Source organism: Schistocerca americana, unplaced genomic scaffold (genome assembly GCF_021461395.2).
Source record: "Schistocerca americana isolate TAMUIC-IGC-003095 unplaced genomic scaffold, iqSchAmer2.1 HiC_scaffold_17, whole genome shotgun sequence".
In the NCBI taxonomy this organism is placed as follows: Eukaryota; Metazoa; Arthropoda; class Insecta; order Orthoptera; family Acrididae; genus Schistocerca; species Schistocerca americana.
In genome coordinates, this window is record NW_025725790.1 from 10,182,969 (window position 1) to 10,201,638 (window position 18,670).

Here is an 18,670-nt window from a genome sequence, read left to right on the forward strand (position 1 = left end):
CTATCATTTTTGCGTCGGATTCGATAATCTAAACTCACAGGAGAACGACCATAAGGTGCACGAGACAGCAATATCCCCTTGGAGACAAGTCCGCTGGAGGCCGATATATTGAATCTCGACGCAATTTGAGTGTCCCATCGTCATTAGAAGGCCCTGAACGTTACAATTAACTATCATTTTTGCGTCGGATACGAAAATCTAGACTCACAGGAGAACGACCATAAGGTGCCCGAGGCAGCAATAGACCCTTGGAGACAAGTCGGCTGGAGGACGATGTATTGAATCTCGACGCAATTTGAGTGTTCCATCGGCATTAGGAGGCCCTGAACGTTACAATTAACTATCATTTTTGCGTCGGACTCGAGAGTCTAGACTCACAGGAGAACGACCATAAGGTGCCCGCGGCAGCAATAGACCTTTGGAGACAAGTCGGCTGGAGGCCGATGTATTGAATCTCGACGCGATTTGAGTGTTCCATCGTCATTACAAGCCCCTGAACGTTATAATTAACTATCATTTTTGCGTCGGATTCGAAAAACTAGAATCACAGGAGAACGACCATAAGGTGCCCGAGGCAGCAATAGACCTTTGGAGACAAGTCGGCTGGAGGACGATGTATTGAATCTCGACGCAATTTGAGTGTTTCATCGGCATTAGGAGGCCCTGAACGTTACAATTAACTATCATTTTTGCGTCGGATTCGATAATCTAAACTCACAGGAGAACGACCATAAGGTGCACGAGACAGCAATATCCCCTTGGAGACAAGTCCGCTGGAGGCCGATATATTGAATCTCGACGCAATTTGAGTGTTCCATCGTCATTAGAAGGCCCTGAACGTTACAATTAACTATCATTTTTGTGTCGGATTCGAAAATCTAGACTCACAGGAGAACGACCATAAGGTGCCCGAGGCAGCAATATCCCCTTGGAGACAAATCGGCTGGAGGACGATGTATTGAATCTCGACGCAATTTGAGTCTTCTATCGTCATTAGGAGGCCCTGAACGTTACTATTCACTATCATTTTTCGTCGGATTCGAAAATCTAGACTCACAGGAGAAGGATCATATGGTGCCCGAGACAGTAATACCCCCTTGGAGACAAGACGGCTGGAGGCGGATGTATTGAATCTCGACGCAATTTGAGTGTTCCATCGGCATTAGGAGGCCCTGAACGTTACAATTAACTATCATTTTTGCGTCGAATTCTATAATCTAAACTCACAGGAGAACGACCATAAGGTGCCCGAGACAGCAATATCCCCTTGGAGAAAAGTCCGCTGGAGGCCGATGTATTGAATCTCGACGCAATTCGAGTGTTCCATCGTCATTAGGAGGCCCTGAACCTTACAATTAACTATCAGTTTCGCGTCGGATTCGAAAATCTAGACTCACAGGAGACGGACCACATGGAGCCCTAGGCAGCAATATCCCCTTGTAGACAAGTCGGCTGGAGGAAGTTGTATTGACTCTCGACGCAATTTGAGTGTTCCATCGTCATTACGAGGCCCTGAGCATTACATTTAACTATCAGTTTTGCGTCGGATTCTAAAATCTAGACTCACAGGAGAACGACCATACGGTGCCCGAGGCAGCAATAGACCCTTGGAGACAAGTCGGCTGGAGGACGATGTATTCAATCTCGACGCAATTTGAGAGTTCCATCGTCATTAGGAGGCTTTGAACGTTACAATTAACTATCATTTTTGCGTCGGATTCGAAAATCTAGACTTACAAGAGAACGACCATAAGGTGCCCGAGGCAGCATTAGGCCTTAGGAGACAAATCGGCTGGAGGACGATGTATTGAATCTCGACGCAATTTGAGTCTTCTATCGTCATTAGGAGGCCCTGAACGTTACTATTCACTATCATTTTTGCGTCGGATTCGAAAATCTAGACTCACAGGAGAAGGATCATATGGTGCCCGAGACGGTAATACCCCCTTGGAGACAAGACGGCTGGAGTTCGATGTATTGAATCTCGACGCAATTTGAGTGTTCCATCGGCATTAGGAGGCCCTGAACGTTACAATTAACTATCATTTTTGCGTCGGATTCGAAAATCTAGACTCACAGCAGACGGAACATTTGGTGCCCGAGGCAGCAATATCCCCTTATAGACAAATCGGCTGGAGGACGATGTATTGAATCTCGACGCAATTTGAGTCTTCTATCGTCATTAGGAGGCCCTGAACGTTACAATTAACTATCATTTTTGCGTCGGATTCGAGAGTCTAGACTCACAGGAGAACGACCATAAGGTGCCCGCGGCAGCAATAGACCTTTGGAGACAAGTCGGCTGGAGGCCGATGTATTGAATCTCGACGCGATTTGATTGTTCCATCGTCATTACAAGCCCCTGAACGTTATAATTAACTATCATTTTTGCGTCGGATTCGAAAAACTAGAATCACAGGAGAACGACCATAAGGTGCCCGAGGCAGCAATAGACCTTTGGAGACAAGTCGGCTGGAGGACGATGTATTGAATCTCGACGCAATTTGAGTGTTTCATCGGCATTAGGAGGCCCTGAACGTTACAATTAACTATCATTTTTGCGTCGGATTCGATAATCTAAACTCACAGGAGAACGACCATAAGGTGCACGAGACAGCAATATCCCCTTGGAGACAAGTCCGCTGGAGGCCGATATATTGAATCTCGACGCAATTTGAGTGTTCCATCGTCATTAGAAGGCCCTGAACGTTACAATTAACTATCATTTTTGCGTCTGATTCGAAAATCTAGACTCACAGGAGAACGATAATAAGGTGCCCGAGGCAGCAATATCCCCTTGGAGACAAATCGGCTGGAGGACGATTATTGAATCTCGACGCAATTTGAGTCTTCTATCGTCATTAGGAGGCCCTGAACGTTACTATTCACTATCATTTTTCGTCGGATTCGAAAATCTAGACTCACAGGAGAAGGATCATATGGTGCCCGAGACAGTAATACCCCCTTGGAGACAAGACGGCTGGAGGCGGATGTATTGAATCTCGACGCAATTTGAGTGTTCCATCGGCATTAGGAGGCCCTGAACGTTACAATTAACTATCATTTTTGCGTCGAATTCTATAATCTAAACTCACAGGAGATCGACCATAAGGTGCCCGAGACAGCAATATCCCCTTGAAGACAAGCCGCTAGAGGCCGATATATTGAATCTCGACGCAATTTGAGTGTTCCATCGCCATTACAAGGCCCTGAACGTTACAATTAAATATCATTTTTGCGTCGGATTCGAAAGTCTAGACTCACAGGAGAACGATCATAAGGTGCACGAGACAGCAATATCCCTTTGGAGACAAGTCCGCTGGAGGCCGATGTATTGAATCTCGACGCAATTTGAGTGTTCCATCGTCATTACAAGCCCCTGAACGTTACAATTAACTATCATTTTTGCGTCGGATTCGAAAATCTAGACTCACAGGAGAACGACCATAAGGTGCCCGAGGCAGCAATAGACCCTTGGAGACAAGTCGGCTGGAGGCCGATGTATTGAATCTCGACGCAATTTGAGTGTTCCATCGGCATTAGGAGGCCCTGAACGTTACAATTAACTATCATTTTTGCGTCGGATTCGATAATCTAAACTCACAGGAGAACGACCATAAGGTGCCCGAGGCAGCAATAGACCCTTGGAGACAAGTCGGCTGGAGGACGATGTATTGAATCTCGACGCAATTTGAGTGTTCCATCGTTATTAGGGGGCCCTGAACGTTACAATTAACAATCATTTTAGCGTCGGATTAGAAAATCTACTCACAGGAGAAGTTCATACGGTGCTCGAGACAGCAATATCCACTTGCAGACAAGTCCGCTGGAGGCCGATGTACTGAATCTCGACGCAATTTGAGTGTTCCTTCGTCATTAGGAGGCCCTGAACCTTACAATTAACTATCATTTTTGCGTCGGATTCAAAAATCTACTCACAGGAGAAGTTCATACGGTGCTCGAGGCAGCAACAGACCCTTGGAGACAAGTCGGCTGGAGGCCGCTGTATTGAATCTCGATGCAATTTGAGTGTTCCATCGTCATTACAAGGCCCTGAACGTTACAATTAAATATCATTTTTGCGTCGGATTCGAAAATCTAGACTCACAGGAAAAGGATCATATTGTGCCCGAGACAGCAATATCCCCTTGGAGACAAGTCGGCTGGAGGCCGATGTATTGAATCTCGACGCAATTTGAGTGTTTCATCGTCATTAGGAGGCCCTGGACGTTACTATTCACTATCATTTTTGCGTCGGATTCGAAAATCTAGACTCACATGAGAGCGAAGATAAGGTGCCCGAGGCAGCAACAGACCCTTGGAGACAAGTCGGGTGGAGGCCGATGTATTGAATCTCGACGCAATTTGAGTGTTCCATCGGCATTAGGAGGCCCTGAACGTTACAATTAACTATCATTTTTGCGTCGGATTCGATAATCTAAACTCACAGGAGAACGACCATAAGGTGCACGAGACAGCAATATCCCCTTGGAGACAAGTCCGCTGGAGGCCGATATATTGAATCTCGACGCAACTTGAGTGTCCCATCGTCATTAGAAGGCCCTGAACGTTACAATTAACTATCATTTTTGCGTCGGATTCGAGAGTCTAGACTCACAGGAGAACGACCATAAGGTGCCCGCGGCAGCAATAGACCTTTGGAGACAAGTCGGCTGGAGGCCGATGTATTGAATCTCGACGCGATTTGAGTGTTCCATCGTCATTACAAGCCCCTGAACGTTATAATTAACTATCATTTTTGCGTCGGATTCGAAAAACTAGAATCACAGGAGAACGACCATAAGGTGCCCGAGGCAGCAATAGACATTTGGAGACAAGTCGGCTGGAGGACGATGTATTGAATCTCGACGCAATTTGAGTGTTTCATCGGCATTAGGAGGCCCTGAACGTTACAATTAACTATCAGTTTTGCGTCGGATTCGATAATCTAGACTCTCAGGAGAACGACCATAAGGTGCCCGAGGCAGCAATATCCCCTTGGAGACAAATCGGCTGGAGGACGATGTATTGAATCTCGACGCAATTTGAGTCTTCTATCGTCATTAGGAGGCCCTGAACGTTACTATTCACTATCATTTTTCGTCGGATTCGAAAATCTAGACTCACAGAAGAAGGATCATACGGTGCCCGAGACAGTAATACTCCCTTGGAGACAAGACGGCTGGAGGCGGATGTATTGAATCTCGACGCAATTTGAGTGTTCCATCGGCATTAGGAGGCCCTGAACGTTACAATTAACTATCATTTTTGCGTCGGATTCGAAAATCTAGACTCACAGGAGAAGGATCATATTGTGCCCGAGACAGCAATATCCCCTTGGAGACAAGTCGGCTGGAGGCCGATGTATTGAAGCTCGACACAATTTGAGGGTTCCATCGTCATTAGGAGGCCCTGAACGTTACTATTCACTATCATTTTTGCGTCGGATTCGAAAATCTAGATTCACAGGAGAAGGATCATATGGTGCCCGAGACAGCAATATCCCCTTGGAGACAAGTCGGCTGGAGGCCGATGTATTGAATCTCGACGCAATTTGAGTGTTCCATCGGCATTAGGAGGCCCTGAACGTTACAATTAACTATCATTTTTGCGTCGGATTCGATAATCTAAACTCACAGGAGAACGACCATAAGGTGCACGAGACAGCAATATCCCCTTGGAGACAAGTCCGCTGGAGGCCGATATATTGAATCTCGACGCAATTTGAGTGTCCCATCGTCATTAGAAGGCCCTGAACGTTACAATTAACTATCATTTTTGCGTCGGATTCGAAAATCTAGACTCACAGGTGAACGACCATAAGGTGCCCGAGGCAGCAATAGACCCTTGGAGACAAGTCGGCTGGAGGACGATGTATTGAATCTCGACGCAATTTGAGTGTTCCATCGGCATTAGGAGGCCCTGAACGTTACAATTAACAATCATTTTTGCGTCGGATTCGAAAGTCTAGACTCACAGGAGAACGACCATAAGGTGCCCGAGGCAGCAATAGACCCTTGGAGACAAGTCGGCTGGAGGCCGATGTATTGAATCTCGACGCAATTTGAGTTTTCCATCGTCATTACAAGCCCCTGAACGTTATAATTAACTATCATTTTTGCGACGGATTCCAAAATCTAGACTCACAGGAGAACGACCATAAGGTGCCCGAGGCAGCAATAGACCTTTGGAGACAAGTCGGCTGGAGGCCGATGTATTGAATCTCGACGCAATTTGAGTGTTCCATCGGCATTAGGAGGCCCTGAACGTTACAATTAACTATCATTTTTGCGTCGGATTCGATAATCCAAACTCACAGGAGAACGACCATAAGGTGCACGAGACAGCAAGATCCCCTTGGAGACAAGTCCGCTGGAGGCCGATATATTGAATCTCGACTCAATTTGAGTGTTCCATCGTCATTAGAAGGCCCTGAACGTTACAATTAACTATCATTTTTGCGTCGGATTTGAAAATCTAGACTCACAGGAGAACGACCATAAGGTGCCCGAGGCAGCAATATCCCCTTGGAGACAAATCGGCTGGAGGGCGATGTATTGAATCTCGACGCAATTTGAGTCTTCTATCGTCATTAGGAGGCCCTGAACGTTACTATTCACTATCATTTTTGCGTCGGATTCGAAAGTCTAGACTCACAGGAGAAGGATCATATGGTGCCATAGACAGTAATACCCCCTTGGAGACAAGACGGCTGGAGGCGGATGTATTGAATCTCGACGCAATTTGAGTGTTCCATTGGCATTAGGAGGCCCTGAACGTTACAATTAACTATCATTTTTGCGTCGGATTCTATAATCTAAACTCACAGGAGAACGACCATAAGGTCCCCGAGACAGCAATATCCCCTTGGAGACAAGCCGCTGGAGGCCGATATATTGAATCTCGACGCAATTTGAGTGTTCCATCGTCATTACAAGGCCCTGAACGTTACAATTAAATAACATTTTTGCGTCGGATTCGAAAATCTAGACTCACAGGAGAAGGAGCATATTGTGCCCGAGACAGCAATATCCCCTTGGAGACAAGTCGCCTGGAGGCCGATGTATTGAAGCTCGACACAATTTGAGTGTTCCATCGTCATTAGGAGGCCCTGAACGTTACTATTCACTATCATTTTTGCGTCGGATTCGAAAATCTAGACTCACAGGAGAAGGATCGTATGGTGCCATAGACAGTAATACCCCCTTGGAGACAAGACGGCTGGAGGCGGATGTATTGAATCTCGACGCAATTTGAGTGTTCCATTGGCATTAGGAGGCCCTGAACGTTACAATTAACTATCATTTTTGCGTCGGATTCGATAATCTAAACTCACAGGAGGACGACCATAAGGTCCACGAGACAGCAATATCCCCTTGGAGGACAAGTCCGCTGGAGGCCGATATATTGAATCTCGACGCAATTTGAGTGTTCCATCGTCATTAGAAGGAACTGAACGTTACAATTAACTATCATTTTTGCGTCGGATTCGAAAATCTAGACTCACAGGAGAACGACCATAAGGTGCCCGAGGAAGCAATAGACCCTTGGAGACAAGTCGGCTGGAGGACGATGTATTGAATCTCGACGCAATTTGAGTGTTCCATCGTCATTAGGAGCCCTGAACGTTTCAATTAACTATCATTTTTGCGTCGGATTCGAAAATCTAGACTCACAGGAGAACGACCATAAGGTGCCCGAGGCAGCAATAGACCCTTGGAGACAAGTCGGCTGGAGGACGAAGTATTGAATCTCGACGCAATTTCAGTGTTCCATCGTCATTAGGGGGCCCTGAACGTTACAATTAACTATCATTTTTGCGTCGGATTAGAAAATCTACTCACAGGAGAAGTTCATACGGTGCTCGAGACAGCAATATCCACTTGCAGACAAGTCCGCTGGAGGCCGATGTACGGAATCTCGACGCAATTTGAGTGTTCCTTCGTCATTAGGAGGCCCTGAACCTTACAATTAATTATCATTTTTACGTCGGATTCAAAAATCTAATCACAGGAGAAGTTCATACGGTGCTCGAGGCAGCAACAGACCCTTGGAGACAAGTTGGCTGGAGGCCGATGTATTGAATCTCGACGCAATTTGAGTGTTCCATCGTCATTACAAGGCCCTGAACGTTACAATTAAATAACATTTTTGCGTCGGATTCGAAAATCTAGACTCACAGGAGAAGGAGCATATTGTGCCCGAGACAGCAATATCCCCTTGGAGACAAGTCGCCTGGAGGCCGATGTATTGAAGCTCGACACAATTTGAGTGTTCCATCGTCATTAGGAGGCCCTGACCGTTACTATTCACTATCATTTTTGCGTCGGATTCGAAAATCTAGACTCACAGGAGAAGGATCGTATGGTGCCATAGACAGTAATACCCCCTTGGAGACAAGACGGCTGGAGGCGGATGTATTGAATCTCGACGCAATTTGAGTGTTCCATTGGCATTAGGAGGCCCTGAACGTTACAATTAACTATCATTTTTGCGTCGGATTCTATAATCTAAACTCACAGGAGAACGACCATAAGGTGCCCGAGACAGCAATATCCCCTTGGAGACAAGCCGCTGGAGGCCGATATATTGAATCTCGACGCAATTTGAGTGTTCCATCGTCATTACATGGCCCTGAACGTTACAATTAAATAACATTTTTGCGTCGGATTCGAAAATCTAGACTCACAGGAGAACGACCATAAGGTGCCCGAGGCAGCAATAGACCCTTGGAGACAAGTCGGCTGGAGGCCGATGTATTGAATCTCGACGCCATTTGAGTATTCCATCGGCATTAGGAGGCCCTGAACGTTACAATTATTTATCATTTTTGCGTCGGATTCGAAAATCTAGACTCACAGGAGAACGACCATAAGGTGCCCGAGACAGCAATATCCCCTTGGAGAAAAGTCCACTGGAGGCCGATGCATTGAATCTCGACGCAATTCGAGTGTTCCATCGTCATTAGGAGGCCCTGAACCTTACAATTAACTATCAGTTTCGCGTCGGATTCGAAAATCTAGACTCACAGGAGACGGACAGCATGGAGCCCGAGGCAGCAAAATCCACTTGTAGACAAGTCGGCTGGAGGACGATGTATTGAATCTCGACGCAATTTGAGTCTTCTATCGTCATTAGGAAGCCCTGAACGTTACAATTAACTATCATTTATGCGTCGGATTCGAAAATCAAGACTCACAGGAGAAGGATCATATGGTGCCCGAGACGGTAATACCCCCTTGGAGACAAGACGGCTGGAGGCCGATGTATTGAATCTCGACGCAATTTGAGTCTTCTATCGTCATTAGGAGGCCCTGAACGTTACAATTAACTATCATTTATGCGTCGGATTCGAAATCAAGACTCACAGGAGAAGGATCTATGGTGCCCGAGACGGTAATACCCCCTTGGAGACAAGACGGCTGGAGGCCGATGTATTGAATCTCGACGCCAATTTGAGTGTTCCATCGGCATTAGGAGGCCCTGAACGTTACAATTAACTATCACTTTTGCGTCGGATTCGATAATCTAAACTCACAGGAGAACGACCATAAGGTGCACGAGACAGCAATATCCCCTTGGAGACAAGTCCGCTGGAGGCCGATATATTGAATCTCGACGCAATTTGAGAGTTCCATCGTCATTAGAAGCCCTGAACGTTACAATTAACTATCATTTTTTGCGTCGGATTCGTAAATCTAGACTCACAGGAGAACGACCATAAGGTGCCCGAGGCAGCAATAGACCCTTGGAGACAAGTCGGCTGGAGGCCGATGTATTGAATCTCGACGCAATTTGAGTATTCCATCGGCATTAGGAGGCCCTGAACGTTACAATTATTTATCATTTTTGCGTCGATTCGAAAATCTAGACTCACAGGAGAACGACCATACGGTGCCCGTGGCAGCAATAGACCTTGGAGACAAGTCGCCTGGAGGACGATGTATTGGATCGCGACGCAATTTGAGTGTTCCATCGTCATTAGGAGGCCCTGAATGTTACAATTAACTATCAGTTTTTCGTCGGATTCGAAAATCTAGACTCACAGCAGACGGAACATTTGGTTGCCCGAGGCAGCAATATCCCCTTGGAGACAAATCGGCTGGTGGACGATGTATGAATCTCGACGCAATTTGAATCTTCTATCGTCATTAGGAGGCCCTGAACGTTACTATTCACTATCATTTTTGCGTCGGTTCGAAATCTAGACTCACAGGAGAACGACCATAAGGTGCACGAGACAGCAATATCCCCTTGGAGACAAGTCCGCTGGAGGCCGATATATTGAATCTCGACGCAATTTGAGTGTTCCATCGTCATTAGAAGGCCCTGAACGTTACAATTAACTATCATTTTTGCGTCGGATTCGAAATCTAGGACTCACAGGAGAACGACCATAAGGTGCCCGAGGCAGCAATAGACCCTTGGAGACAAGTCGGCTGGAGGACGATGTATTGAATCTCGACGCAATTTGAGTGTTCCATCGTCATTAGGAGGCCCTGAACGTTACAATTTAACTATCATTTATGCTCGGATTAGAAAATCTTCTCACAGGAGAAGTTCATACGGTGCTCGAGGACAGCAATATCCACTTGCAGACAAGTCCGCTGGAGGCCGATGTACTGAATCTCGACGCAATTTGAGTGTTCCTTCGTCATTAGGAGGCCCTGAACCTTACAATTAATTATCATTTTTACGTCGGATTCAAAATCTAATCACAGGAGAAGTTCATACGGTGCTCGAGGCAGAACCAGACCCTTGGAGACAAGTCGGCTGGAGGCCGATGTATTGAATCTCGAACGCAATTTGAGTGTTCCATCGTCATTACAAGGCCCTGAACGTTACCAATAAATAACATTTTTGCGTCGGATTCGAAAATCTAGACTCACAGGAGAAGGAGCATATTGTGCCCGAGACAGCAATATCCCCTTGGAGACAAGTCGGCTGGAGGCCGATGTATTGAATCTCGACGCAATTTCGGTGTTCCATCGGCATTAGGAGGCCCTGAACGTTACAATTAACTATAATTTTTGCGTCGGATTCGATAATCTAAACTCACAGAAGAACGACCATAAGGTGCCCGATGCAGCAACAGACCCTTGGAGACAAGTCGGCTGGAGGACGAAGTATTTGAATCTCGACGCAATTTCAGTGTTCCATCGTCATTAGGGGGCCCTGAACGTTACAATTAACTATCATTTTTGCGTCGGATTAGAAAATCTTCTCACAGGAGAAGTTCATACGGTGCTCGAGGCAGCAATATCCACTTTGCAGACAAGTCCGCTGGAGGCCGATGTACTGAATCTCGACGCAATTTGAGTGTTCCTTCGTCATTAGGAGGCCCTGAACCTTACAATTAATTATCATTTTACGTCGGATTCAAAAATCTAATCACAGGAGAAGTTCATACGGTACTCGAGGCAGAACCAGACCCTTGGAGACAAGTCGGCTGGAGGCCGATGTATTGAATCTCGACGCAATTTGAGTGTTCCATCGTCATTACAAGGCCCTGAACGTTTCAATTAAATAACATTTTTGCGTCGGATTCGAAATCTAGACTCACAGGAGAAGGAGCATATTGTGCCCGAGACAGCAATATCCCCTTGGAGACAAGTCGGCTGGAGGCCGATGTATTGAATCTCGACGCAATTTCGGTGTTCCATCGGCATTAGGAGGCCCTGAACGTTACAATTAACTATAATTTTTGCGTCGGATTCGATAATCTAAACTCACAGAAGAACGACCATAAGGTGCCCGATGCAGCAACAGACCCTTGGAGACAAGTCCGCTGGGAGGCCGATGTATTGAATCTCGACGCAATTTGAGTGTTCTATCGTCACAATAAGGCCCTGAACGTTACAATTAACTATCATTTTTGCGTCGGATTCGAAAATCTAGACTTACAATAGAACGTCCGTAAGGTGCCCGAGGCAGCATTAGACCCTTGGAGACAAATCGGCTGGAGGACGATGTATTGGATCGCGACGCAATTTGAGTGTTCCATCGTCATTAGGATGCCCTGATGTTACAATTAACTATCAGTTTTTCGTCGGATTCTATAATCTAAACTCACAGGAGAACGCCATAAGGTGCCCGAGACAGCAATATCCCCTTGGAGAAAAGTCCGCTGGAGGCCGATGTATTGAATCTCGACGCAATTCGAGTTTCCATCGTCATTAGGAGGCCCTGAACCTTACAATTAACTATCAGTTTCGCGTCGGATTCGAAAATCTAGACTCACAGGAGACGGACCACATGGAGCCCGAGGCAGCAATATCCCCTTGTAGACAAGTCGCTGGAGGAAGTTGTATTGACTCTCGACGCAATTTGAGTGTTCCATCGTCATTACGAGGCCCTGAGCATTACATTTAACTATCAGTTTTGCGTCGGATTCTAAAATCTAGACTCACAGGAGAACGACCATACGGTGCCCGTGGCAGCATAGACCCTTGGAGACAAGTCGGCTGGAGGACGATGTATTCAATCTCGACGCAATTGAGAGTTCCATCGTCATTAGGAGGCTTTGAACGTTACAATTAACTATCATTTTGCGTCGGATTTTAAAATCTAGACTTACAAGAGAACGACCATAAGGTGCCCGAGGCAGCATTAGACCCTTGGAGACAAAATCGGCTGGAGGACGATGTATTGAATCTCGACGGAATTTGAGTCTTCTATCGTCATTAGGAGGCCCTGAACGTTACTATTCACTATCATTTTTGCGTCGGATTCGAAAATCTAGACTCACAGGAGAAGGATCATATGGTGCCCGAGACGGTAATTACCCCCTTGGAGACAGGACGGCTGGAGGCCGATGTATTGAATCTCGACGCAATTTGAGTGTTCCATCGGCATTACGAGCCCTGAACGTTACAATTAACTATCATTTTTGCGTCGGATTCGATAATCTAAACTCACCAGGAGAACGACCATAAGGTGCACGAGACAGCAATATCCCCTTGGAGACAAGTCCGCTGGAGGCCGATATATTGAATCTCGACGCAATGTGAGTGTTCCATCGTCATTAGAAGGCTCTGAAACGTTACAATTAACTATCATTTTTGCGTCGGATTCGAAAATCTAGACTCACAGGAGAACGACCATAAGGTGCCCGAGGCAGCAATAGACCCTTGGAGACAAGTCGGCTGGAGGACGATGTATTGAATCTCGACGCAATTTGAGTGTTCCATCGTCATTAGGAGGCCCTGAACGTTACAATTAACTATCATTTTTGCGTCGGATTCGAAAATCTAGACTCACAGGAGAACGACCATAAGGTGCCCGAGGCAGCAATAGACCCTTGGAGACAAGTCGGCTGGAGGGACGAAGTATTGAATCTCGACGCAATTTGAGTGTTCCATCGTCATTAGGGGGGCCTGAACGTTACAATTAATTATCATTTTTGCGACGGATTAGAAAATCTACTCACAGGAGAAGTTCATACGGTGCTCGAGACAGCAATATCCACTCGCAGACAAGTCCGCTGGAGGCCGATGTACTGAATCTCAACGCAATTTGAGTGTTCCTTCGTCATTAGGAGGCCCTGAACGTTACAATTAACTATCAGTTTCACGTCGGATTCGAAAATCTACACTCACAGGAGACGGACCACATGGAGCCCGAGGCAGCAATATCCCCTTGTAGACAAGTCGGCTGGAGGAAGTTGTATTGACTCGCGACGCAATTTGAGTGTTCCATCGTCATTACGAGGCTGTGAGCATTACAATTAACTATTCATTTTTGCATCGGATTCGGAATTCTAGACTTACAAGAGAACGACCATAAGGTGCCCGAGGCAGCATTAGACCCTTGGAGACAAGTCGGGGCTGGAGGACGATGTATTGGATCGCGACGCAATTTGAGTGTTCCATCGTCATTAGGAGGCCCTGAATGTTACAATTAACAATCAGTTTTCGTCGGATTCGAAAAATGTAGACTCACAGCAGACGGACCATTTGGTGCCCGAGGCAGCAATATCCCCTTGGAGACAAATCGGCTGGAGGACGATGTATTGAATCTCGACGCAATTTGAGTCTTTTATCGTCATTAGTAGGCCCTGAACGTTACTATTAACCATCATTTTTGCGTCGGATTCGAAAATCTAGACTCACAGGAGAATGATCATATGGTGCCCGAGACAGTAATACCCCTTGGAGACAAGACGGCTGGAGGCCGATGTATTGAATCTCGACGCAATTTGAGTGTTCCATCGCATTAGGAGGCCCTGAACGTTACAATTAACTATCATTTTTGCGTCGGATTCGATAATCTAAACCTCTCAGGAGAACGACCATAAGGTGCCCGAGACAGCAATATCCCCTTGGAGACAAGTCCGCTAGAGGCCGAAATATTGAATCTCGACGCAATTTGAGTGTTCCATCGTCATTACAAGGCCCTGAACGTTACAATTAAATAATCATTTTTTGCGTCGGATTCGAAAATCTAGACTCACAGGAGAAGGATCATATTGTGCCAGAGACAGCAATATCCCCTTGGAGACAAGTCGGCTGGAGGCCGATGTATTGAAGTCGACACAATTTGAGTGTTCCATCGTCATTAGGAGGCATTAAACGTTACTATTCACTATCATTTTTGCGTCGGATTCAAAAATCTAGACTCACAGGAGAAGGATCATATGGTGCCCGAGACGCAATATCCCCTTGGAGACAAGTCGGCTGGTGGCCGATGTATTGAATCTCGACGCAATTTGAGTGTTCCATCGGCATTAGGAGGCCCAGAACGTTACAATTAACTATCATTTTGCGTCGGATTCGATAATCTAACTCACAGAAGAACGACCATAAGGTGTCCGAGGCAGCAACAGACCCTTGGAGACAAGTCCCCTGGAGGCCGATGTATGAATCTCGACGCAATTTGAGTGTTCCATCGTCATTACAAGGCCCTGAACGTTACAATTAACTATCATTTTTTGCGTCGCATTCGAAAATCTGGACTCACAGGAGAACGACCATAAGGTGCCGAGGCAGCAATACACTCTTGGAGACAAGTCGGCTGGAGGCCGATGTATTGAATCTCGACGCAATTTTGAGTGTTCCCATCGTCATTAGGAGGCCCTGAACGTACAATTAACTGTCATTTTTGCGTCGGATTCGTAAATCTAGACCTCACAGCGAGAACGCCCATAAGGTGCCCGAGACAGCAATATCCGCTTGGAGACAAGTCCGCTGGAGGCCGATGTATTGAATCTCGATGCAATTTGAGTGTTCCATCGTCATTAGGAGGCGCTGAACCTTACAATTAACTATCAGTTTCGCGTCTGATTCGAAAATCTAGACTCACAGGAGATGAACCACATGGAGCCCTAGGAAGCAATATCCCCTTGTAGACAAGTCAGCTGGAGTAACTTGTATTAAACTCTCGACGCAATTTGAGTGTTCCATCGTCATTACGAGACCCTGAGCATTACATTTAACTATCAGTTTTGCGTCGGATTCTAAAATCTAGACTCACAGGAGAACGACCATACGGTGCCCGAGGCTGCAATAGACCCTTGGAGACAAGTCGGCTGGAGGACGAAGTATTGAATCTCGACGCAATTTGAGTGTTCCATCGTCATTAGGGGGGCCTGAACGTTACAATTAATTATCATTTTTGCGACGGATTAGAAAATCTACTCACAGGAGAAGTTCATACGGTGCTCGAGACAGCAATATCCACTCGCAGACAAGTCCGCTGGAGGCCGATGTACTGAATCTCAACGCAATTTGAGTGTTCCTTCCGTCATTAGGAGGCCCCTGAACGTTACAATTAACTATCAGTTTCACGTCGGATTCGAAAACTACACTCACAGGAGACGGACCACATGGAGCCCGAGGCAGCAATATCCCCTTGTAGACAAGTCGGCTGGAGGAAGTTGTATTGACTTCGCGACGGCAATTTGAGTGTTCCATCGTCATTACGAGGCTGTGAGCATTACAATTAACTATCATTTTTGCATCGGATTCGGAATTCTAGACTTACAAGAGAACGACCATAGGTGCCCGAGGCAGCATTAGACCTTGGAGACAAGTCGGCTGGAGGACGATGTATTGGATCGCGACGCAATTTGAGTGTTCCATCGTCATTAGGAGGCCCTGAATGTTACAATTAACAATCAGTTTTTCGTCGGATTCGAAAATGTAGACTCACAGCAGACGGACCATTTGGTGCCCGAGGCAGCAATATCCCCTTGGAGACAAATCGGCTGGAGGACGATGTATTGAATCTCGACGCAATTTGAGTCTTTTATCGTCATTAGTAGGCCCTGAACGTTACTATTAACCATCATTTTTGCGTCGGATTCGAAAATCTAGACTCACAGGAGAATGATCATATGGTGCCCGAGACAGTAATACCCCCTTGGAGACAAGACGGCTGGAGGCCGATGTATTGAATCTCGACGCAATTTGAGTGTTCCATCGGCATTAGGAGGCCCTGAACGTTACAATTAACTATCATTTTTGCGTCGGATTCGATAATCTAAACTCTCAGGAGAACGACCATAAGGTGCCCGAGACAGCAATATCCCCTTGGAGACAAGTCCGCTAGAGGCCGAAATATTGAATCTCGACGCAATTTGAGTGTTCCATCGTCATTACAAGGCCCTGAACGTTACAATTAAATATCATTTTTGCGTCGGATTCGAAAATCTAGACTCACAGGAGAAGGATCATATTGTGCCAGAGACAGCAATATCCCCTTGGAGACAAGTCGGCTGGAGGCCGATGTATTGAAGCTCGACACAATTTGAGTGTTCCATCGTCATTAGGAGGCATTAAACGTTACTATTCACTATCATTTTGCGTCGGATTCAAAAATCTAGACTCACAGGAGAAGGATCATATGGTGCCCGAGACAGCAATATCCCCTTGGAGACAAGTCGCTGGTGGCCGATGTATTGAATCTCGACGCAATTTGAGTGTTCCATCGGCATTAGGAGGCCCAGAACGTTACAATTAACTATCATTTTTGCATCGGATTCGATAATCTAAACTCACAGAAAGAACGACCATAAGGTGTCCGAGGCAGCAACAGACCCTTGGAGACAAGTCCGCTGGAGGCCGATGTATTGAATCTCGACGCAATTTGAGTGTTCCATCGTCATTACAAGGCCCTGAACGTTACAATTAACTATCATTTTTGCGTCGCATTCGAAAATCTGGACTCACAGGAGAACGACCATAAGGTGCCCGAGGCAGCAATACACTCTTGGAGACAAGTCGGCTGGAGGCCGATGTATTGAATCTCGACGCAATTTGAGTGTTCCATCGTCATTAGGAGGCCCTGAACGTTACAATTAACTGTCATTTTTGCGTCGGATTCGTAAATCTAGACTCACAGGAGAACGCCCATAAGGTGCCCGAGACAGCAATATCCGCTTGGAGACAAGTCCGCTGGAGGCCGATGTATTGAATCTCGATGCAATTTGAGTGTTCCATCGTCATTAGGAGGCGCTGAACCTTACAATTAACTATCAGTTTCGCGTCTGATTCGAAAATCTAGACTCACAGGAGATGAACCACATGGAGCCCTAGGAAGCAATATCCCCTTGTAGACAAGTCAGCTGGAGTAACTTGTATTAACTCTCGACGCAATTTGAGTGTTCCATCGTCATTACGAGACCCTGAGCATTACATTTAACTATCAGTTTTGCGTCGGATTCTAAAATCTAGACTCACAGGAGAACGACCATACGGTGCCCGAGGCTGCAATAGACCCTTGGAGACAAGTCGGCTGGAGGACGATGTATTGAATCTCGACGCAAATTGAGAGTTCCATCGTCATTAGGAGGCTTTGAACGTTACAATTAACTATCATTTTTGCGTCGGATTCGAAAATCTAGACTTACAATAGAACGACCATAAGGTGCCCGAGGCAGCGTTAGACCCTTGGAGACAAGTCGGCTGGAGGACGATGTATTGGATCACGACGCAATTTGAGTGTTCCATCGTCATTAGGAGGCCCTGAACGTTACAATTAACTATCATTTTTGCGTCGGATTCGAAAATCTAGACTCACAGGAGAACGACCATAACGTGCCGAGGCAGCAATAGACCCTTGGAGACAAGTCGGCTGGAGGACGAAGTATTGAATCTCGACGCAATTTGAGTGTTCCATCGTCATTAGGGGGGCCTGAACGTTACAATCAACTATCATTTTTGCGTCGGATTAGAAAATCTACTCACAGGAGAAGTTCATACGGTGCTCGAGACAGCAATATCCACTTGCAGACAAGTCCGCTGGAGGCCGATGTACTGAATCTCAACGCAATTTGAGTGTTCCTTCGTCATTAGGAGGCCCTGAACCTTACAATTAACTATCATTTTTACGTCGGATTCAAAAATCTACTCACAGGAGAAGTTCATACGGTGCTCGAGGCAGCAACAGACCCTTGGAGACAAGTCGGCTGGAGGCCGATGTATTGAATCTCGACGCAATTTGAGTGTTCCATCGTCATTACAAGGCCCTGAACGTTACAATTAACTAACATTTTTGCGTCGGATTCGAAAATCTAGACTCACAGGAGAACGACCATAAGGTGCCCGAATCAGCAATAGACCCTTGGAGACAAGTCGGCTGGAGGCCGATGTATTGAATCTTGACGCAATTTGAGTGTTCCATCGGCATTAGGAGGCCCTGAACGTTACAATTAACAATCATTTTTGCGTCG